General features: G+C 33.3%; 1 pseudogene; it reads left to right on the top strand.

Moving 5' to 3' along the window:
* Nucleotides 1-12675: 12675 nt before the first annotated feature.
* Nucleotides 12676-13777, top strand: LOC100260672 (auxin-responsive protein IAA27-like; annotated as a pseudogene).
* The last annotated feature ends 12106 nt before the right edge of the window (nt 13778-25883 follow it).

Raw genomic sequence — 25883 nt, 5'->3', positions numbered from 1 at the left:
TTCTTGCCTATATGTATTGATATTATGCAATGAATGTGTTGTGGAGGATATTTCATATCCATTAACTTCATAAATATTTTGTAACCAATTCCTAGTACCCAAGATTCTAATTATTTTCCCAACTGCTTGAATAGTTATGTCTCATATTGTGAACACTTGCTTATGATCCAAATGTAGAGGCACATCAAACCATCATTTCATAGGCCAAATATATTGTGGTTTGATCAATGATACTTGAGAATTTAGTTATAATTCTTTTATTGGTGTAATAAGGTCTTTCCATTAATTTAATCAATTCATATTATTCTACTCTCTAATAGACTTAACTTGGATGAATCAGTTGTAAACTAACATATTATCTCAGCCATTTTTCGTTTTCTTGGTCATGGCTTTGTTGAAAATTTGGAAAAGTAAAAGCATTACTCAAAAGAATCTATAATAAAACCTCTATAAAATAACACTCAAGACCAAAAGAAATTATTATCTTAATGAGGTTATTGATTTATCAATAAATGAATAATTAGTAATTTATATATAAAAAAAATGTTATGTTTCTTTTGTAAGTAATTATACAAGTATGATTTATAAATCCAAAAATTATGAATGTATTAAAAAATTAATATATAGAAACTTAAGACTCTAAAAAAAGATATGGTTATTAATTATAAAAGTTAGAAAAAGTTCTAAAAGGAAGAAATATTATATCAAAAGTTAATATTATAGAAGATAAAGAGGTTTTAAATATGCTATGGTTTTGAGAAAATATTGAATTGAGAAAAATATAAGTTTTAAAAACATTACTAAATATTGCATTATAAAATTTTATTTACTATTTTTTGTGGACTTCAATTATTAATTTATATTTTCTTGGGTTTTTAAGGATTTTTTTTAATAAAAAAAATATATTATCTTATACATTCAATAAGGTTATTAATTTAGTAAATTGGCTTGAGACCAAAAGATTTTATTTTTTAATCGAAATTATTAATTTATTGAACATTTATTTATCAAGGTTTTACTATAATACGTAAAATCCATCGACATGAAAGTACAATCACTAGAAGGTGGATTCAAGAGCAATCACCCAAACACATCCCTCCCTATTTGAAGGAATTAGAGTGTTTGAGAATAACAACTAATTCCTTAGATAAGATAAGACCAATATTGTTAAGCATTGAGTTGTTCTGAAATGCCTAGTATTAGACCTGTCACTATACTTTCAACAAACTTACCAAAATGTGAGATTTTGTTGCAATACACTTTAAATGGAACAAAAGGTAAAACAAGCACAATAATAATTATATTGAATAAAAGTGTTATCTATTGACATTTATGTTTTTGAATTTAATATTTATTTCAAAATATCGTTTGATTTTATTACACCATTAAATGGTACCCTCCCTAAATCACTTTCTTGCTCTAGCACTATTTAAGAGTTACATTGGTTTGATTCTCTTTATTATTCTTATTATTTTTTTTCAAAATAATTCAACACTTCCAAGCATTAAGAGTGAAGGAAAAATGAGAATTTGTTTTCTATTTGGTATATATTAAAAATTAATTTCAAGATCTAGCCAACGTCAAATGGAAAAATTCTTGTTGTAGATAGCTAAGCAATTCATGGAAATGAAAACCCCACTCTCTTTTATAACATTGGAATGAAGGTGACCCTTCCCTTTAGCCAACTTTCACATTTAGGCTCCGTTTAGACTAGGTTTATAGTCGGTAAATAATAATGTCTAATATTTTTATAACTGAATCGGTCATTGAATTAAAAAAATTATCGATTCATGGTTCAATAATCAAATCAATAGTTGAACCACTGTTGAAAGATCATGACATTCTGAATATATAATTTATATATTACTAAAATAAAAAATAGTTATAAAAGTCCAAATATACATAATTAAAAACCTTAATTATATTTATTTTTTATCTCTAGTATTATCAAATTAAATCATAAGATAAATATAATATATTAATATTTTAAATTTTATTAAACAAAATATGCATAATGTTTAACTATGAATTTGTACAAAATAGAGGAAAATTTCTAGTATTTAATTTTATCCATATGTCCAAATTATATAAATTATATTTTTATAACTTTAGTAATGATCATTATGTTATTAAACCGGTGAAACCAATCAATCTAGTCTAATTTTCAAATCGTTGGTAATATCACGAATATATACAAGTTTCATGGGATGTATACACAAGTTTTGAGTAGCATAAGGATTTGTATTTTTATGATCAACTTATGAAGATCTAGTGGATTGATGGTTTGATATGCCTTCATGACTTGAAAAATACAATCGTAAAAACATATAAAACAAGAAGTCAATTTTTATTCGATGCAATACAAGATCTTGGATAAAGTCTTTTATTATGTTTGACTTAAAATTTAAATTAGTTTAATATCTCCAATCACCAAGTTGTTGTTCTAATTTCTAGTAAATTTGCTAATTGTTCAACACATCATTCATTGTACATTGTTCTTAAATAAATAATTCCCACTTGACTTGTCTAGGCCATATATATGGACAAGTTTTTGTGTAATGAAGTCTGCTTTTTCATATAATCTTCAACCAAACCTTTTACTATATTTATTATTTAAAATAGTTTAGTGGGTATTCCAAGCCATGAGGTCTATTTTAAGAGAGACAATCTCACCATAGATTCACAATATTGATCTCTAGGTCGGTGAACTATAATAAAAGCTGAAAATAGCTTTTATTGTGAAACTTTGTTTGAGTTAACCACTTGAATGATAATAAGATATATATATATATATATATTTTTTTTTAAGAAGTTCAATTGAGGGATTTAGCATAGCTTGTTCATCATGGTGGAGAGCATGAGGGCATTAATCTTTTTTAAACCCTCCTATCAAGCCATTTCTATGGTAAAGTTTTTTTTTTTCCATCCACCTTCATCTTAGAAAGTCATCTTTATCTATGAATGAAATTAAATAATTGAATTTGAAATCTTCAAGATTTAATTTTTTTAATTCAAAGAATTTGACTCCTTGATTTTAACAAATTGTCTCATTCACTTAAGAAATTTGTGGACAAGAGAATTTTTTTTTTAATTTCCTTTTGACTTCAATTAAAAAATTTATTTCATTCATTTTGAAGACAATTTATAAACAGGAGAATATTTTCTTCTAATTCAACTTTAATCATTTTAATTGATTTTATTTTGTAAGATTTGATTTTATAACCTTTCAAATTTTGTCATGTATAACCCTTTGAATGACATATCACATGTTTAACATATGTGATTCATCCCTTGTCAAATCAAATTTTTGTTGAACTAAAAAGTCACAAATTTGATGATCAATTTAGTGGTAATTTAATACACTTTTTCTTTTTCTTTTTTTATGTCTACACATGCATCATATTTAATACAATGTAATTATTATATTTATCTTTATTTATTGAAATATTTATAATGGTACTATTTATCACATTTATAATTGTGTTACTTATTATATTTACAAAAATGTCAATTCATTGTATTACAACTATGCAATCACTATTATAATACATTACTAATTTATTTTTAATCTATGATTTATAATAGAGACTCAAACGATTTTTGTTGTAACCATAGCTTTAAAAACTGGACCAGAAGATGATTGAACCAGAATCAGATCGGGTGAACCGACGGTCTGACCGGTGAACCAGATGAATTGGCCGGTTCCCTCTGAACTAGAAGATTCAACTTTTTTATTTATTTATTTATTTTTTATTTTTTTATAGCATCAAAAGGACGTCGTTTTTATCATCTCCAACCTCTCCCTCCTACCTGAAGGATGATGACCTGATGAGGGGGCCAATAGGAGCACAATGGTAAAAAGAAAACAGGGAGTCAAACATGGTTACGCAAAAGCAAAATGACCATTTTGCCCATTTTTATTTTTCCCCAACATTCAAAACCTAGTCGCCCTCCCCGACTTCGATCAAATCCCACCCACCGCCGACAAAATCTCGAATTTATAAATAAATAATAAAAATCAAAATCATGAGCGCTTTAGAAAATTTCTAATCCGCAACACAAATTAATAAAAAATGGGAACGAAAATGGCTTGGAATCATCATTTCACCCTTTAAACCAAGACACTCACCTAAAAAAAAAAAAAATTCAAGAATTCGTCGACGTTGAAGAGAAGTCGAGCAGGTAAAAAAAATGAGAGAGAAGAAACCAAGTCCAGATTGATGGGAGAGGGGATGAGATGTGATTTAATGCTAAATTCTTGGGCTTCTAACCTCTCTCGCTTCCCCATTCTTTTCCATTTATTTCTCTCTTCAAACTCTTTTATTTTCTTTTTCAAAAAGGAATATAAAGTGTTCTCTTTCGTTTTTTTTTACTTTTTATTTCCTTTGTAATAAATGCTGTATATATATATATATTTTTTTATAGAAATTAATAGATTTAAAATAGTATTTTTCTCAATTTTTTATATTATTATTTTATATATATTTATATTAATTATTTAAAAAATATTATGAAAATTTGTACATTTCTCTCTAATGAGTTTTGGACAAAAATAATTTCTTTAAAACAATAATTTCATAAAATAATTTGATTCTCACAATAATTCCAAAACTATTACATCTTATTCACGCGAATATATAAATTATATTATTTATATTTTTATAATTATTTTAATTTCAATAATATATAAATTATATATTTATGATGTCACTAGTTTGATCGCGGTTCAACCGCCGGTCTGACCATGGTTCAATCGTTGGTTCGACTAGTGAATCATGAATTGGTAACTTTTCCGATTCAATGATCAGTCCGGTTCTGAAAACATTGGTTGTGACACATTGTTTAACCTCTGTAGACCCTTCTTGTGGACCAAGAGATTTTCCTTTGAACAGGAAGGAGCTGGCAACATGTTGTTGGAGCGGAGGGATGGTTTCCAAGTGAGTTGCATGCATAGACTGTGGCGAAGACATCACCTCCTCGCCATGGTGGTGGTTGAGGATGGTGACCTTTTTGCTAAAGGGTGAGTAGTGAAATTAATAGAGACTTGGAAGAGAAACAAAAATAGAGGAGGAAGAAGAGGATTTTTAAGGAGAGGTTTTGAGGGGGTGTGAGAAAGAAACATAGGAGAATAAGGGAGAAGTAGAACTGACTGGGATTTTATTAGGGAGAAAAAGAAAACAAGGGGATATCTGGAAAAAAAATAGAGGAAAAGAGGGCAGGATGAAAAGAGAGAGGGGTTGGGTTTGTTGTGGTTTTGATGTAAGCTTAGGAGAATAAATAGAGCAACTTGAAGTCCAACTAGTTTTACTGGAGGAGAGCATTTTTAGGTACGTTTGCTAGACCACGTATTGATTGCAGATGATTTTTTTTGGGTTGTAGTTTAGGAAACCGAATGGGGAAGTTCTTCCTTAGAGATGATGATTTTTGTCATTATCCAAATTTCATATGCATTGAAACTACATGTTGTTCCATTAGAGAGTGATGCACCATCCCTTCTAGATTTATTTTTAGATTTAAATTCTTAGAGTCGAGCTTGAATAGTTCATCGCCTTGGGAGTTTCTTAGATTTTGGGCATGATACAGAGAAAGAAGTTGTACGGGTCCCATTTTTCCAAATCTCTTTTCCAATCTGGGTTTTCAGTTTTCCTCTATATCTCTACCTTCCCTTCTCAGTTTTCTTGGCTCCCTCCATGCCCAAGAGAGCTTTAAATGCTTTGTTTCTGACACTGTTTCTTAGGTTTTGCTTTATTTTATTTTTCTTTTCTAGGATTGTTGGTGGGTGTTTCTGAAACATGTGGGGTTCTATTATTTGCCTCCTCAACAAAAGCATTTCTCAAATTTTGTTTTTTTTTTTAAATCTTCGGGAATGAGATGGGTTTGTAAAACCGAGCAGTTCATGTCGTCCTGTACTTCACCATTTCACAATTTTTTGTAGTTGGTTTACTTCAAATTAGTGATGAATACAAGGGTATTGGTTTGGTTAGTGAATGGATGTTAATTCAACTATTGATTTACGGGGAAAGATGGGATATGGGAATGGGTTCTATGAGTCAGAGAAGTTCAATTTAGATGCCAAGTGGTTGGTCCATCCTAAGCTATTGTTCATTGGACCGAGAATTGGAGAAGGTGCTCATGCCAAAGTGTATGAAGGAAAGTATAAGAACCAAAATGTTGCTATTAAAATTGTTCACAGAAGAGAAACACTAGAGCAGATTAACCAAGTATTAGAATGGCCCACTTCTTAACCAGCCAAAAATGGCCCCACCAACCCCTTTATATCTTTCCCATTTTTGCATTGGCCATGCATGGCCACCCTTCTAGTGCACCACCCAATGACCACATCTCATCCTTTTTTTAATTCTTCATTTTTTGATATCAAAGTTTAATTTTCCAACATTCCAATTTTCAAAACTTACATTTTCAAATAATTTTCCAAAATTCCAATTTTCAAAAATTATATTTTCAAATAATTTTCCAAAATTCCATTCTCAAATAATTTTCCAAGATTCCAATTTTCAAAACTTCCATTTTTTCCAATTTTCAAATTTAGTTTTCAAAACTTCCATTTTCAAATAATTTTTCAAAATTCCAAATTTCAATTTTAATTTCCAAAACTTCCATTTTCAAATAATTTTTCAAAATTCCAATTCTTAAATTTAATTTTCAAGATTTCCATTTTCAAATAATTTCCAAAACTCCAATTTTCAATTTAATTTTCAAAACTCCAATTTTTAAGTTTAATTTTCAAAACTTTAATTTTTCAAAATTTCAATTTTCAAATAATTTTCAAAACTTCAATTTTCAAAATTTAGTTTTCAAAATTTTAAATTTAATTTTTAAGACTTCAATTTTCAAATAATTTTCAAAATTCCGGGGTTTTCAAATAATTTTAATTCCATCCTAGGGCCCATTTCCGCATGAGAATGCATGGCCACCCTCAGCATGCAATCTCAAAGGCCACATGTCCTCATCTTTTTAATCCCTCACACTTATTTTCAAAATTCTGTCTTTCAAATGGTTTTAAATCTTTTAAATTTATTTATTAATTTGTTTATTCATCTAATTTAAATAATTAATTTATTTATCTTTTATCTAATTATTTATTTATTTTATTATTTTACTTTTATTTATTTATTTGTTATTATTATTATTATTATTATTATTATTATTATTATTATTATTATTATTTTCTTATTTCTTTCTTTTTCTTTTCTTCATTAAAATCCTAAGTCACCAAAACCTAATTTTTAATAAACTTGCTGCCATATTTTATTCAGGCATGCATCTTGTAATTTTCTTTGGTTTTTAATAATTTTCACATTTTTCACTATTTTTAATAAGTATGAACGAATTTTCATAACTCCAGAAACAATGAAATTTATGAGATTAATTCATGCAAAATCAATTGGGCTTTGGTGGGGGGCCTACATATGAGTTTTATCTTCTAATTGTCAACTGCTATACTTAATGAATATTGTTTGATCTTTGTCCTACACTTTGACATGCATGTACTAATTTTATCATTATGAACTAACCTTATTTCCATGATAGCATATTCTTATTTTCTGCTAAGGTACACTCCCACTCCTATTTCATTTATTTATTCGTTCTCATGTTCGATTTGTTTAATTATTTGATCATTTCATTGGTATCAATTAATTTCCTTATCAATTGTCATACTTGTCTCACTTTATTTAGTAGAGACCTTATTATAGGGCTTAAAGGGGTATTATGACTCACCATCGTACCTTCTCAATAGGTAACCTGACTCCCCAACCCGATTTTGGTTTTCCATAAACTGTCTTTTTCAAATAAGGAGTCACACTTAAGGTTTTCTTTCTTATTTTGTATAAATAAAACAAAAATAAGTGGCAACTCCAAGTATTTTCTAAAAATCATATTTTTCATCAAATAAATAAAAAAATGAGTCACATCATTGAGTGGGAATGTATATTGCAAAATACAGGGTCCACGACCTCATTTCTTAAAATATTTATAATATCATTTATCATATTTACATTTATATCATTTATTATATTTGTCCTTATTTTTTGAAATATTTATAATAATACTATTCTTGGTGTTTACAACTGTGCTACATTATGTTTACGACAATGTAAATGAATTGTATCACAACTATGCTACTCACTATTTCCAAGATAATTGTGTGTATTTCTAATTTATTTTTAATTCAAACATTCAATAATAATAGTCATCGAATAAATCTCAATAATTTTTTCTAAGTTTTAATTTTTTTATTATCATTAATCATCTTGTAATTTTCATGATAGTAAAATTTATAGAAAGGGAAAAGTCATATATTTTGACTTTTTTTTTTCAAGTAAAAACATTAGTAAATAAGTAAAAAATTAAAAATAAATTGACGTTTAGTAGCAAATTGCATTCAACATTAAGTTAACTTAAAATTTATTATAAGTCATCGACACACATTAATTTTAATTAATATTTATCCTAACTGATTTTAACTTATTTTCATTTTCATTAATGTTAAAATTATAGATGCATAAGATTACTTTAATATATTTATTATAAAAAATGAGTCACAAATGTGAAATTATAATTTCAAAATATACTCACTAGTGTGGACAAATTAGGTAAAAAAAAAATTGAGATTAAAAACAAATCAACTATTTTAACTTAACACTTAAAAGTTAAAAATGGTTTTTAGTTATAATTTACTTTAACAAGTATACTTAATCTACTTAATTACTTAAATTAAATAGCCTATAATTGTTGTCTGGTTACATAACCAAAACATGAGTTTTTACTAGGAAAGGACTCCATCCAAGTGGAGGTAGCCGGTTGTATAACTCTTGCTCATTCTCCTCTTATGTGCAACCCCTATGACAACAGAGAGCAAGCAGTTGTGTTATGGCTTGCTATTTCAATGCTAGCACACTATTCTAATGTTGATGTATTTTTTAATTTTTTTCCAGGGGTGTTTGCAATTGGGCCATGCATTAAATGGATCCTTGGGGCCCTTGAGCCAAATGGGCTCTACTGAGTAGGCCTCTGCTGGGTTTTTGTGGAGCCCCTTCCATCCTCCCACTTGGTTTGCTCACAAATGAAGGTGGTGTTTAATTTCAGCTTGACCCTCAAGAAAAATCAGTTTACAAAGTAAAACTTTCTTCTGTTTTTTATATTTTTTTTTATCCAAGCTATGATTAATTTTTTTCTTCCACTTCAAAGCCCATCATTAACCTAAACAAATTGTCAACAAAGAGGTTAGATTGATCAAAGATTATATAAGGATATCACTACATATATATATGGATTCTCAATAAATAAATTTTATTGAGAATAAGTTATTTGTATACAAATATTTTAAAATTAATAAAGATGGATCAAAAGAAACTCTTAAAACATTTGTCATCAAAGTGCTATATGCGCAAAATGTGTTTCAAACCATTAATATATAATGCATTTTCAATTATGGAGGGGATGCTATTAACCATGATTCCAAAGGCCAATGCTCATTTCTTTTAAATTTCCTAAAATTGTAGCATATCCTCGTTTCTTCTTACATGAATATCTACAAAGCAAATTATGTTGCCTTAGGTACCCATAATTTCGTTTGCAAATTGCAATATCTATCACAAAATATAAGACAACACAACACAAACATGGACATTCATAATAATATAAATATATACCAACAACTCCAAAGATATACATATGCGTCAATAGCTGACATCCCAGGCTCAATTACATAATACTAATCCATTATTAGCTAGGATGACCTTAGACACAATAAAAGAAGAAGAGAAAGTACTCATCATATAAACCAATTACATAATATTAATAATCCATTATTAGGATGACCTTAGACAATAAAAAAAGAATAGAAACTCATCATGCAAACCACTTTTGCTGACATCTTCTATGGTCCTCCAATTCTGGAAGAATTGAAATTGGAAACAATGAATTGTGTGCACAAGTGAATGCATGAGTTAGAAGAAAAAAATAAAAGCAATCACATATTGCAATTTGCAACCAAGGTTAGTAATACGTGGAAGCATGCATAAAAATAGTTTTTATCCATCCATTACTAGAAAAGTGTACGTACTCTGTGCATGCATACATGTGTGAGATGGAGGTTCTACAACAATGTAAAGGTAGTGATTAGAGTGGTGATGAATCACACACAAATTATAAAATGGGGATTTGTAAATATAAGTGAGAATTTTGAGCCTCGGTTAGTTGGGAAAAAAATAAAATAAAATAAAAGGCATGTTGTAGACCCCCGTTTGGGGCTGGTTTTCTCACGTTTCTACAGGTTGCTTTCTTTGCAGGTGGAGGGTTCTCGAGGAGCCACGTGGCGATTCATGGTTGAGGAAGCCAGCTGCATGGGGGGACACCTCCCATGAAGCTCCATGCACGGACGTGTGGTGAGCACCAGCAGCTCGCCCATGGTGGTGGTTGGAGAGGATGACATCTTCCCTGGATGAGGCACAGTGAAGAAGGTGATGGCTTGTAGAGAAAGCCAGTTGCAGGAGGTCAGGGGGGAGGTTTTTGAGTTTTTCAGAGATATTTTGGGAGGAGAGTTAGGGAGAGAGGGGAAGGCGATCGCTAAGAGAGCACCCTTTTGAGAGGGATTCCGAGCTGAATATTTACCCGGGACGGAGCAGTGAGTTACGGCCCAAAAACACCCAGCTGAGGAAGAGACTTTCAGGTTTGATTACTATGGTTTCCACGTATGTTTTCATTCTTCATGCCTTTCATATCTCATTCTCTTTGGTTTTCTTTTAATTCCGTTAGTTGGGTTGTGGTGGTTCAGTGATTTTTTTTTGGTTTAATGTTTGAAGAACTTGCCGTCTTTTACGCTCTGTTCTTGTAAATATTCTCTGTTTTTTTTAACTCACTGATTGCTGAACCTCTAAAAAAAAAATGATGAAATGGGTCCAACGTGATTGTTAAAGGCTTCATATTCTTTTCCTGTTGTTACTCTTTGATTCCTCTGTTTTCCTCTGAACGTGCATTCAAGACTGTAAAGTTGGGAGAAATTGGATTGAAGGTAAACCTAGTAGTTTATGGTGAGTTGGTTGCTGAGTCTAAGTTCTTGCTTTGATTCGTCCTGGAGGAATGGTATTCCTGTAAGAGATGGCTCATCTCTCTTCCTTGTGGACAAAAGCTGGAATTGTATGAACAAGGGTGATTCGTGGTAGAATTCCATAGAGGTCGAAATATGAAAGGAGATTGTTGCAGCCACTGGGTCTTGCAAGAATTTATTCGCCATTGGGATTATTCTTGAGGGTTGAATTCCGCTTGATATGGAATCCCAAGTTTCTGAGACGCCATGGTTCGAAGACCATGTATGTTTATGATATCTCAAACTGCTGGGAGTGTTCTTTATTGTAAATGATGTATACCGATGGGCCATTATACAGTCGAATCTTTTTAATAGAGATCAATGTATCAACTATAGCTAAAGAGCCATCTGCCCAGCACATTCCAGGTCTCACTGCTATGGTTCCTGCCTTTGTGCATGCGAGGGGAAAGATTGTCCCTCCAAAAGCAATATTGAAACTATTGGTTCCAACCTTTTCATCAGCATCCCGACCAGCAATTCTTTTTGTTGTGAACCTTGAGTTGGTGGAACCCTCAGTAGCCATATCAAAACCACAGCACATTGGCGATTCATATACGACCTTCTCGAAAAACGTGAAGATGCTTGGCACACCTGAGGAGATGAATTTAATTCAGAGTGATTCCTCAAATTTACAGTCAGAGGCCATCCCACTAATTGATTCACTGAACTCCTTTCAGGAATTTGCAAAGCTTAAAGATCAGTGTGTGGTTCTTATTAGGGACCTGAAATTGATTGGGCTTGGACTAGAGAACAAAGGTGACATGTCTGGGTCCTGCTCTGAACAGCATTGTGAGGAGCCGCTGAAGGAACCTAACCCCCTCTGCAGTACGCATAGGGGTTCTGTGCATGATTATCTTCAGGCATATAAGAGGCTCATTGCGAACATGGCCAACCTTTATTCCAATATCCATTATTCCGCTTCAGCATCACAGTCATTTGCACTCTTCCCATATCACTAATCACACACCTATGCCTTCTCGCCACCTTTCAAACCTCATACCTCACCATACCCATATCGACACCCACGAACCCATTTCTTCCACCATCCTACCACCTTCCTATCCAACCTTCAAGCCTCATCAAATCCATTCCCATTTCCATTTCCATGCTTCCATCATTCATTTTCTTTCATCGCCCTTCATCACCCACCAATACCCAACTTACTCATTTTCTTTTTCACCACCTTTTCTCTCTCTACACCACATCCATCTCCAATGCTCATTCCACCACTCACCACCCTCCATCGCAACCACCATACTCGTGTCGTGCTCATTCCCATTGGAATCCCAAAGTCACCTACCCACATGCATGAGAACCATGCGCGCATGGCCATCCCCATGGCCACTTCTACTCACTACTAAACCCGTAAGCCCATTTCTCTCTAAACCCTCTCATACCCATCAAACACCTCCCTCGCCGTTCATTATCCATTCCACCAAAACCATACCCATAACCCCATGCATTTCCGTTTTTCCCATACCCCCCTAAGCCTACCTTTCTCATCTTTCTCTCATTACCCGTGGCCACACTTGGCCGCTTTCATACCCACCACCTTTCTCACCTCACCACCCTTCCATCCTTCACGTCCTCCACCTAGCTCGTTCCTCATTCCTTTTCCTTCATTTTCTCCCCGTGTATGAATCTCCACACATGCATGGGAACCATGCAAGCATGACCACCTTTCATACCGATTTTTCTCTCACTACCCGTGGTCGTGGTCATGCTTTCGTACCCATCCCATGCACATGGCCTTCCTTCACTCATCCCCATCCTTCAAACCCACCAATCACACCCATTTTCCATGCCCATTATACCCATTCCCCTCACTTTCGCATGGCCATGCATAGCCATGCATGGCCGCCTCCTTTTCATACCCATCTCCTCAATCTCGCTGCTCACTTCTTCACATCCATTACCATACCCACTTGGGGTGCTGAAGAACTTGGTCTCTGGTGCCAAGAGAGGCTTCTCTGAAGCCATTGATGGTGGTTCCGGCAAGTGGATCTTCTCCGGGAGTGGTGGATCCGAGACTGATTTGGCCAAAGGTGGTGGCTTGTTCTCTCCCAGAGGTGGAAATGGTGGTGGGAAGCATCTCGGTGGGTCGGAGAGCAACGATCAATACTCGAGTTTGGGTACTCCAGTCAAGAACGACGTCGTCTCCCAGTCGCCAAAGCCCAGCATGAGAAAAAGCCTCAGATTTCTGCTCCTGCTGCAAAAGCACAGGTAGTAGGGTGGCCACCAATTCGGTATTTCCGAAAGAATTCAATGGCATCTAATCTTCCAAAGAATAATGAGGGTGCAGAAGGCAAGTTAGGATCCAGGTGTCTTTACGCCAAGGTCAATATGGATGGTGCTCCATACCTTAGGAAAGTTGATCTCAAATTATACTGCACCTATATGGAACTCTCTTCAGCTCTAGAAAAGATGTTCAGCTGCTTTACAATTGGGCAATGCGGTTCTAATGGAGTTCCTATTCGAGATGGTCTGAGTGAGAGTTGACTAATGGATCTTTTCCATGGCTCTGAGGATGTACTCACTTACGAAAACAAGGACGGTGACTGAATGTTAGTTGGACCCAATGTTTTCAGAATCGGACCGGTCATCGAACCGGAAAAATTACCGATTCACGGTTCACTGGTCGGACCGGTGGTCGAATCGGTGATGTAATAAATATATAATTTATATATTATATAAAATTAAAAATAATTATAAAAATTAAAAATATATAAAATTATAAGTTTTAATAATGTTTGATTTTTATATTTGGTATATTAAATTAAATGATAAAGTTTAATATTTTAAATTTTATTAAATAGAAATATGTAATATTTAAGAATGAAGATATATTTAAGTTGAAAAAATTTATAATATTTAATTTTATCTTTCTTTTTTGTATTTTATTGTTTTAAAATTATTCTATTAATTAGTTTATATTATTTTTTATAATTATTATTATAAAAATAAATAAGAATTTAAATATTTACATTTCTTTAAAGATTTTATATGATAAAAATTTGAAATAAAAACATTAATCTTAAGTCTTATTATATATATATTTTAACAACATTGCAAAAGTCCAGCCCTCATGCTTCCAGCCCTCAAAAAGGCCATGTAAGACTATTCCCAGTCCCACATCGAAAGCACATGAATTCCATGTGCTTCAAGTGCTCTATAAATAGAGACCTTGCAGCATGCTTTTCAAGCCAAGTAAGCCAGCAAATTGGGCTGGGAGGCATGGCCCAAGAGAAAGATTTATAAGTTTTAATTTTATTGGATTGGGCCTGATGGTTTGAACCAAATATGGGTTTATAATTAGTGAAGTTTTAAAAGTATTGGGTTCGTTAATGGGCCTTTTAATAGTAACAAATATTTGTAGAATAGGAAAATAAAAAGCTTGGCCGGTTCGTAAAAAACCGGACGGTTTGACCAGTTCGGCAGTTCAACCGACGGTTTGACCGATTCAATACCGGTTTTACCCAAAAACGGTTCATTGGGCTTGATCGAACCGGAAAGGTCACCGGTCGACGGTTCGACCGGTCGGACCGGCCGGTCCGATTCGGTTTTTAAAACATTAGTTGGACCAAAGCTGGGCAATGGCTGGCAAGGCACTCAAGGTCCATGGATAGCCTTTGAGGGCTTCTCTCCACCTTGGGCCCCTTCCAAATACCCCCACCTTGCATGGCCACCCTCGGCCCACATCCTCAATGACCATTTCCCTTTCATTCTTACATTCACTTATTCATTTTTTTTTATCTGTTTATTTTATACACATTCTTCATCATTGATACCAAGGTTAATTTTCTATTTTTTTTAAAAAAACTTTTGAATTTAACTTCCAAAATCTTCATATTCAAAGTTTAATTCCTCAAAATTCTTTTCTTAAATTTGATTTTCATGGTTTCCATTTTCAAACAATTTTCGAATTCTCGATCTCCAAGAGTTAATTTTCAAAATTCCAATCTTTACATTCATTCATTTAATCTTTATTATTTCTGTCATTATTATTATTTTATTTATTTATTTATTTATTTATTTTTTCCAATTTCTATCTTCAAACAATTTTTCAAATTTTTGATTTTTAAATTTAATTCCCAATTTCAAAAATTCCAACTTTCACGATTATTTATTTAATCATTATTGTTTTCGTTATTATCATTATTCTATTATTTATTTATTTTAAAATTTCATCCTTAAACGATTTATCAAAATCCCGACTCCCGAATTTAATTTCCCATTTTAAAATTTCTAATGTTCACATTCATTTCCTTAATCATTTATTTTCATTATTATTATTCTATTTATTTATTCATTTTAAAATTCTATCTTTAAACAAATTTTCGAAATTCTTATCTTCAAATTTAATTTCCAATTTCTAAAATTCTAATTCTCACATTTATTTAGTTATTTATTTATTTATCTATTTATTTATTTATTATCATTACTATTATTATTATTATTATTATTATTATTATTTTCATTTTATTTAAAAGATACCACCTGCGAATGATTTCCAAGATTCTAAGTTTTGTAATTTAATTTTCATAGTTTTTACTTCTCAAATAATTCCAATTTCTTTCAAATTTGATTTCCAAAATTCCATTTCCTAAATTTAATTTCCAAAACTCCAATTTTCAAATGATTTCCAAAGTTTCAATTTCTTTCAAATTTAATTTCAAAAATTCCAATCCTAAAATCTAATTTTCAAGACTCCAATTTTCAAATATTTTTTCTAGATTTCATTTTTTAAATAATTTTCAAAATTCCAGTTTTCTTCAAATAATTTTAAATTCACTCCAGTTTTCAAATAATTTTAAGTCATCGATTTCTTGTCTTTCCTTAATATTAGGGTCACCAAGAATCCCATTTTTTTATCAACTCGTTTTCTTTTTCTTTTAGGCAAGCACCTTCACAAATTTTCTCCAGTTTAAAAATAATTTCTCATTTTCACTATTTTTAATAAGCATGAAGGTAATTTCCATGATTCCAAAACAATGGAATTTGCGGGATTAATACATGCAAAATCAATCGGGCTCTGGTGGGGGTCCAACATATGTGATTTTATGATCGATTGATTGATTGATTGATTGATTGCTTTGATTGCTATACGTGATTGATTTATTATGTGTTTGTTCACTAACCTTTGCTTCCCATGAAATAAATCAGTTCATCACTCAGGTATGCTCTTTGCCACTCATATTCATTTGGGTATTTTGTTTTGATTTTCATTCGGTATCCATTGATTTACTTATCAATCGTCGTGCTTGCTTCATTTTATTAGTAGAGACCCGACTTTAGGGACTTAGAGAGGTGCTACGGTATTTAACGTACCTTCCCGATAAGTAATCTGACCCTCGAACCCGATCCGATTTTTCACAAACCACCTTTTCCGAAAATAAGGAGTCACACTTAGAGTTTTCTTTCTTATTTTGTTTACCCTTTTAAAATAAAATAAAAATAAGCGACGACTCCAAGTCATTTCCTTAATAAATAAATTATTTTTTAAATAAAAATCTCGCAATCAAGTGGAAGCGCGTGAGCCGAAATGCAGGGTCCACACATGTTTAAACCCACCAATTTTTTTCATACATGCTAATTGTATATCTCCTCATCTTTACCATCAGCACCAATATCAGCATTGATATTCATAAAAGGTAAGCGTACGGGTACCATTCCCGTTGCCTCAATGGGTATACTTATCTTTCCAACAATAGGAAGATCTATGAATATTTCTATCTTGATACCATAAGAAATGACCCCATTCCAAACAATTGCTGCCTAGATTGTTGCGGCATTTGGGATGGAACCGACTGAGGTCAGGTTTCTCCCATCTCCTTCAACTGCTTTTCACTTATCAGATGATGACATGCCTTTAAAGCAAAACAACACAATACTACATTATTTGATCAAGAGAATAACTAAGAAAGGAATGTAAGAAGTTGAGTATGAGACTCACTTAACTGAAAATGTGAAAGCAAAGGTGATGCACAGGGAGAAACAGAATGTATGTGGGGTGAGTGATGCAAAGACGAGTGAAGGGGTAGATATATATGGCAAGAGCATTACCTATTTGGCTTTTTCCCTTATTCTGTTTTGTATATTTATTTATTTATTTATAAATAAAATAACATTTAAACTTTTATTTAGGATAAAATAAAAACTCCCAGGTCATTTTTAAAAATAATTTTTTTTTAAAAAAAAAACTACCTAAAGTGTGTTTTGAATAAAACTTGTGTAAATAATTTTTTTTTTTTAATAAAGTTGTCAAAATAATTTTTTTTAATCAACACTGTCAAAATGACTTTAAATTTAAAAAAAGAAATATCAAAAATGATTTTTAAATAAAATTTTCCAAAATAGTTTTTAAATAAACTATCCAAAAATGACTTTTAAATATAAAGTGTCTGTACACACAAATTTCGTAAAATTTTATCTTGTAAAAATTAGCAAAAATAAAATAGGAAAAGTAACGCAAACAAATGATTTATTAAATTTAAAAATGTAGTGCGGGTGCAATTTCAGAAATAAATAATATTCTTTTCAAAAGAATATTTTTCCCTTTGATTCTTTTGACTTGATCACATTTTGGAAGACGACGATGATGTTTTCTTGATTTTGAAGGTCAATCGAGGGCCACAAGTGGCTTATTCCCGAATGACCTTGTTGAATGGCAAAGAACGAGTGTATTAGTTCTTTTGCCGCTTACCGAACTTGTAAGGAGATTTGATGAAACTTTCTATTGTTGTGAAGCCCTTTCTCCTATACGAAGTTACCTTTGGATTTTCTCCTTAGGATTTTCCTCTCTAAAATTTTCTGGTTTCTCCTCCCCTCCCCCTCACTCCCTCTATTGGAAGACACCTCTATTTATAGGTGAAGATTTTAGTTGCTTAATTCAAGGAATTTAGTTCCTTAATTTTAGCAAATTGTCTATCCAGTTGGTTTTACCAAACAAGATAATAATAACAATAATAATTTTCTTATTATTATCATTTTCCTTTTTTTATAATTGGAAATTAGAGAGACTTAACCATGAATTTTTTTATTTTTTATTCTTTTGTTGAAGACCAAATTAGTGGTAATTTAATCCACTATTTTTTTTTTGTCTACAAATGCCCCCATTTCAAGACGCATCATGTACATGCATTGTCATGTGGATGGGGTGAGTCTTGAAGTAATTTTTTTTTAAAAAATTATTTTAATAGGAAGTTTCCTATTTTTTTTCAATAATAATAATAATAATAATAATAATAAAATAAAAAATAAAAATTTCTTTTTTCACTTTTTTTTTTTTAAAAAAAAAAAAAAACTCCACTTCGTTTTCCTACCCATCACCTTAAATCCTCTTCCAATTCGTTTTCCTTCTTGCCTTACACTTTCAGTTCTCTTCCAATTTATCATCCCTATATACACTTTTTTTTTTCTATATAAAGGGGACAATAGTTGAGAAACTTGACTTGAACCTTTTCAGAGAGCTTTTTTTTTTTATCTTTGAGTGTTCTTTAACCCAGCTTGAGAAACCGGACTTGAATTCGCCACAAGAAATCTTCACCTCTTCAAACTTGTAAGTTTTTTAATTTTTAAAAATTTTTTTGGGTTATATATATATATATTTGGAGCTTGGTGATGGAGCCGTGCAAGTAGAGACATGAGCCACAATTGTGGCTGCATCATTGGCATATATATATATATATATAATTGTATGTATTTTGGTATGCAGCACGTGATCTTCTCAAAAGTGAATGGAGATTTTTTTTTTTTTTTAATATATATAACATGCATGGAAAAAGTCAAACCACTCAAAAATGATTTGATTTCCATACATATAAACATATATGTTGACACGTGCTCTTTTGTTTTTGTTTTTTTTTTTTTTCAAGAAAAAGACTTACATTTTTAGAACGCGTGTCGGTCTCCAATATTCACAAAGGTGAATTTGATTTCTGGTAATTTAATTTAATTTAATTAATTAAAAAAATTACCTTAATACTTGAGGGAAATTCTTTTTAACAAAATTAAATATCCATAAAAAAATAAATATTTAAAATTTGACCCTTGTGTAATCAAGTCGTAGCCCTGACGTGAAGCGATGTCGTATTTTCGACACTTATGTGCTAAAGTCTTCATCCATGCAAATTGGCTTGACTTGAATACATAGTGGTGTTCAAGTTTTAATATTTAATTAAAACTGGAATAATACTTGATATCTATGCAAACAAGTTATAGCCCTGATGCTACGCGGTGTTGTATTTTCGGCACTTATGTGCTAAAGTCTTCACTCATGCAAATTGACTTGACTTGAATGCATCGTGATAGTTCCAGTGAAGAAAATACCTTTTTTTTTTTTTTGAATACTCGTCGGCCTCCATTATTCGCAAAAGTGAATTTGATTTCAAGTAATTTAATTAATTAATTAATTAATTAATTAAAAATTACCTTAATACTTGAGGGGAATTTTTTTAACAAAATTAAATATCCATAAAAAAAATGAATATTTAAGATTTGACCCTCATGTAATCAAGTCGTAGCCCTGACGCGAAGCGATGTATTATTTTTGGCACTTATGTGCTAAAGTCTTCACCCATGCAAATTGGCTTAACTTGAATGCATAGTGGTGTTCAAGTTCTAATATTTAATTAAAATCTGGAACAATACTTGGTATCTATGCAAACAAGTTATGGCCCTAATGCTACAAGGTGTTGTACTTTCAACACTTAATACGACTTGAGTGCTAAGGTTTTAACCCATGCGAATTGGCCTAACTTAAATGCATAGTAGCATCTAAAAACTTAGACCCATGTTTTATTCATCTTTTTTATTTTTATTTTTAGGATGACATTCTTCAAATGTTACAAGTAGAAGACCGTAACCATTCTTGAGGATGATAGTGAAGATTTTGAGGAAGAGACTACCTTGTCAGTGCATAAGTCACTTACTGACCTTTAATCTTTGTCAGTGCCAATGACAAAGGACCCATTACACATTTCTTCTTGGTCTCGAGTCACATCTTGCAAGCTTACAAATATTAGCAATTCAAAACTTAATAAGGTGAAACATGTTTCTGATGCTCTGCTGTTGAATTCTTCTCACCCAACTACTACTGAAGTTCATGATGAATTTGGATTATTGGGTTCTCGTGTTCGTGACGGAGAAGCCAAATGGGGAAGCTCATTCAAAGTACTTGGGGAATCTTTCTTTATCGAAGGATATTGGGAATGGGTTGTGGAGGTATTAGGTCGGCATGGACCATTTCTTAAAGGATGTAAGCTTTATGAAGCTATTTTTGCATCCTTATTCAGGTATGATCGTCATGCCTCTATGATTAGAGCATTTTGCGAATGTTGGTGTCCTGCCACTAACACCTTGCATACTTCATTGGAGAGGTTTCCATCTCTCTTTGGGACTTGTATCGTATTGCTGGACTACCCATCAGTGGATCTTTTTATGATGAGATGGTACCGAGTGCGGAAGAGTTATCTAATGATGCAACAAAGTCCTCACTCCCGCCAAGTTGTCGAAATTTATTCCTTGCATATCATCGAATTTGCTCTGAGAAGAAAGGGAAGTCTTCAGTCAAGTTAGCCTCTTAGGTGTCATTTTGGTATAAAGGCTCTATGAAGTATGCAAAACCTCCAAAGAAAAGTACAAGGAATAAGGCGCAGAGGCCTAAGGAGACTCATAACCACTCCGGGGAAATTGATCCTATTAAATCTTGTACTCAATCGGAGATGGAAATTTTTTACAACCTTGGCATAGCCGAGATAGATGTTAAAGAGACTTACTTGGCCGCTTTCTTAGCATTTGGTTATGTAAGTTTGTTCTTCCTTGGGGGGTGTCAATTTGATTTGTCCTGGAGTCTTCAAAGTAACTAGTAGAATGGCTCAAGGTGAGACATTTAGCCTTGTTGTTCCGGTGTTGGCAAGCATTTACAATGGCTTAAATGAAATCGCTTGTTCTTCGAAACCTGGGACTAATGCATCTATTTTCCCCATTCATTACTTATACGGATGGTTAGATGAATATTTCAACACCCATTTCATTTCTCCTTCTTGGAACCATCCCCCACGGATGACTTATTACGTTGGCAAGTTTTCTGCTAAGTGTTTTGATGATTTGCAAGCTCAGGCTTTGATAATGTCTTATAAAGGAGTAAAGTTGGACCACTTGGCATTGCGTCACAAGGAGCGTGTGCACTGGACCGATAATGAATCAATTAGTATTACGAAAGCTTCTTATCTCATAAGTCTTCGCCCTAGTTATTTATCTTTGCGACAAGGTAATCATTAGGTGATCCAACCGTATTATCCTCATCGGTTTTCCAGGCAATTTGGGCATCCTTAAGACCTTCCGAGGGGTTTGCTAGAGATTTTTCGCACTAGATCTTTAGAGGCGGTGTATCAACATTGGGAATCATGCACCAGGCTTGGTACCTACTCCAAAGTAACTATACCAGATTATCATAGTCTTGAAGAGTTTTCAGTCACCAAGGCTTATGCGGATTAGTGGATCAGAGTGCGTAATCTTGGTAAGGAAATTCTGACTACTGCTTGTATAGAGCCCCCTCCTGATTCTTCTCGAAAAATACCCTCAAAATCTTTAGAGAGTAGAACGCGCAAGGATGACTCAAGTGTTTCTACTAAGGAGGATGTTAAAGACAATGTTGAGAATGATTTCAATGATTTACCTAATGATTCAAGAGCTTCTTCTAAGCGTTCAATGGGTGGACATCGAACTAATGCCTCTACACACTCAAAGCATGAGGAAACTATTTTCAATGGTGGTAGCACTCATTGTCACAATAATTTTAAGCAACATAACAATGCACAGGGTCTTTATGTATCAGACAACGACTCTGAAAATACAAGTGAATGTCACTTCAAGCGTCGAAAGATTAGACCCAACCCTGTGTACTATGATGAGACCAACTCTTATCCTCTTGATGCAGATGTCTTCTTTGCTGACGTCCCAACTTATACTCAACCAATAGAACTTGATGGTGAAGAGGTACTTTTTTTTTTTTTTTTTAGCATTGATACTAACAAAACTAAATATTTGCCTTACGTGGCGGGTGACAACCAATTTGTCGATGAAGGGGATGAGTCCTCTTCTAAGGATCGGTTAAAAAATGTTGTTGCTACTAGGAAGTCAACGCCCTGTACATTGACTATGCCACTAGACAATCACTCTATCACCCCATTACTTTTGCCTCATTCTCATTTGGGTGATGAAGGTATTACTAACATCTTAAGTGATGTTCTGATTGAATCTCAAGGTCAAAAGACCACAATTGGAGATACAACATATGATGAATTGACACTGTTAGGAGTTGCAGGTTTAATTGTTGAACAACAATCTCCATGCCCTACTGTGGTTGCTTTTTCTACTTCCACTCACACATTTGACGTCGAACAAATCATCCTTAATGCCCAACGCCAAGTAGCACTTATGATAGGAAAAGACATTAAGGAGATGATTATCAAAACTCCCAATGAATGTCTCCCATTATTGAGAGGAAAAATTGATGAGCCTCTTGATGCTATCATGAAGATTGGAGTGGACCCTTCACCATTAAAGTCTCAGATTGAAAAGTACATGGAAAGTGTAGATCACCTCGAGGCAGTGCAACGCACCCATTCTATGAAGATATCTTCGGAAGTACAAAGCGAACGTTTAGCTATTATTACGTCTCAGATTGTGGATGCTCTAAACTCTGAAGGTGTACAAGTGAACCATCATCAATCATTAAAGGTTGACTTAGCCACTCTTGATGCTAGACAAAAAGCACTTAAGAAGGAATTGGAGCAACTAGGTATACAAAAGGAACGCCTTCACAACTCAATCTTGGAGATCGATGAGGTTATATCCAATAAATAGAGTGATGTTTCTCGTTTGCGGAAAGAACACGTCATTATCGCCCAAACCCCCGTGCTTACTGATGTCGATGTCAAGACTTTAGAGACACTTCAAGAAACCTTAAAGACTCAACGCGATGAGCTTGCATGCTTGGTGTGGATGTGATCGTTGTACCTTTTTACTTAGTTTTAGCTCTCATTCTTTTCCTTTATTCATTATTTTATTTTTATTAAGATGTAATAAAGTCTAGCATTTGTTAGCTAGATTTATTTATTAATAAAAATGAGAATTTTTTTTTTGGTAGTGACTGAACTCAAATGGTTTCCCTGAGTTGCCTACGTACCCTTCAAAGAGAGGGGATCAAGTCAAACGTAGTTCCATTTTATTTTATTATATATATATATATATATATATATATATATATATATATATATATATATTTACACTCTAACTTTTTCCAAGACTAAAAGAAAGATTTAATCTTGCGAGCATATGTCCTAACTTTTGCCTAAATCACCTTTTCAGGTTTTCAACTTAGCAGACTTTTTTTTTTTTTTTTTTTTTTTTGCGTCGTATGTAGTTTATGCTCATGCAGGCCAGGAGCAAAGTGTGACTCAAGCATAATAACGCTTTAATAATTTGCCATTGATAGGGCCAATTCTTAATCCATCCTCAGCGACAATCTTATAAGCACCATTGGTGTAAACTTCTTGCACCACATAAGGTCCATCCCATTTTGATGTAAATTTGCTCCCAGTCTTATGTGTGGTGATGATGGGTCTACGAATGGCAAGAACTAGATCACCAACTTGAAAAGACCGAAGACGAACCTTTTTGTTAAAAGCTTTTGAAAGGCGTGCTTGATAACACTCTAAGCGTTGCTAGGCTTCGAGTCATTTTTTGTCTAGTGCTTCTAACTCTTGAAGACGTAACTTGGCATTATCTTCATCAGTTAGTCCTTCATGTATAGCAATCCTTAATGAAGGGATTTGACGCTCAAGAGGCAATACAACTTCTACACCATAAACGAGGGAATAAGGGGTTGCTTGTGTAGGCGTTCGATATGTTGTTTGATATGCCCAAAGTGCTTCCCCTACTCGTTCATGCCAATCTCTCTTTGACTTATCAACAATTTTCTTCAATAAGTTGCAAAGGGTCTTGTTGAATGCTTCTACGAGACCATTGGTCGGTGCATTGTACATTGATGACTTGTGTTGTTTGAAACCCAACCTCTCATAGAGATTGCTCATCAATTTGTTGTAAAAGGGTTTCCCATTGTCAATGATTATATATCGTGGCACCTCATACCGATAGATAATATTACTTTGAATGAATTTCACTACATTTTCTTTCTTCACTTCTTTAAGTGGCACAGCTTCCGCCTATTTAGAAAAATAATCTATTGCTGCCAATATGTAAGCATGCCCAGCAGAGGATTTAGGAGTAATAGGTCCGACCACGTCAAGTCCCCATGCATCAAATGGCCATGACGCAATTGTAGGATCGAGTGGCTTAGGGGGTTGGTGTATAAAATTTGAGTGGAATTGGCATGATTGACACTTCTTTACATATTCCATACAATCCTTAACCATAGTTGGCCAATAGTATCCCATCCTTTTGATTCGAAAATGAAGTTTTGGCTCTGACTGGTGAGCTCCACAGATCCCAGAATGAGCTTCTTCAATTGTTTGATTTGTCTCTTCTCTTCCTAGGCATCGAAGAAGTACTCCATTGAATGAGCGTCGACAAAGTGTTTCTTTGTAGTAAATGAAGCGTGGAGCTCGACCTTGTATTTCTGTTCGATGCCTTAGTTCATCAGGTAACTTCCCATGCTCTAAATAGTCAATTAATGGTTGTCGCCAATCTTCGCTATCAATAGTGAATACTGATGTAGCGTTTACTTCTTCTTGTTGTAATATTAGCAACGATGGCAATACCCACTTATGGCAAAGAGGGACATGTATAGTCTCATCCTTAAGCAGTGTCAAACTTGCAGCTAGATTAGCTAGAGCATCTGCCATTTGGTTTTCTTTTCGTGGAATATGAACTAAAGAGATTTGCTCAAACTTTTCCATCAATTGGGTAGCATATTGGAATTAAGGAACTAAGTCATTACTTTTAAGCTCATACAAGGCTAAAAGTTGATTGATTACCAACTTAGAATCCCCACATATCTCTAAGCTTGTGATTTTCATTTCAATCGCCATTTGTAGACCGATAATTAAGGCCTGGTATTCAACGACGTTATTGGAGCATCTCTCACTAAGAACAAATGAATACGGTAGTATCTGTCTTTGTGGTGAGACAAATACAACACCTGCACCTGTTCCATCATAGCGTGCTGACCCATCGAAGAACATCATCCCCGAAGGAAAAATGTCAACATAAAAAATCTCCTCATCAGGGAAGTCACTTGAAATTTCCCATGCTATAGGGATAGGATGATCTGCCAAGAAGTCTACAAGTGCTTGTCCTTTGATTGCCTTTTAAGGGATGTAGATTATTTCATACTCAGTGAGTAACAACCCCCATCTTGCTAATTGTCCTGAAAGAACTAGCTTTGATAGCACATACTTAATGGGATCAGCGTGTGCTATTAAGTGTACTGTATATGCTTGCATGTAATGCCTTAGTTTCTTTGTCGAGAAGATTAACGCAAGACAAGTTTTCTCTATTGGGGAGTAATTTAGTTACGGTCCCGTTAGAGTTCGGCTTAATACAATGCCCTTTCTTTGTTCTCTTCATTTTCTTGTGCAAGTAATGCTCCAAGAGAGCTTTCTTGTGTGGCGATGTAGAGTATCAATGGCTTCCCTGCCATGGGAACACCTAAGATTGGTGGATTAGCTAAGTATTTTTTTATGATTTCAAAGGCATTATGACAAGCTTCGTCCCAAACAAATGGTACATCTTTCTTCATAAGTCGGTT

The sequence above is a fragment of the Vitis vinifera genome, chromosome 14 (genome assembly GCF_030704535.1).
Source record: "Vitis vinifera cultivar Pinot Noir 40024 chromosome 14, ASM3070453v1".
Taxonomy (NCBI): domain Eukaryota; kingdom Viridiplantae; phylum Streptophyta; class Magnoliopsida; order Vitales; family Vitaceae; genus Vitis; species Vitis vinifera.
This window is presented reverse-complemented; position numbering and strand designations above follow the sequence as displayed.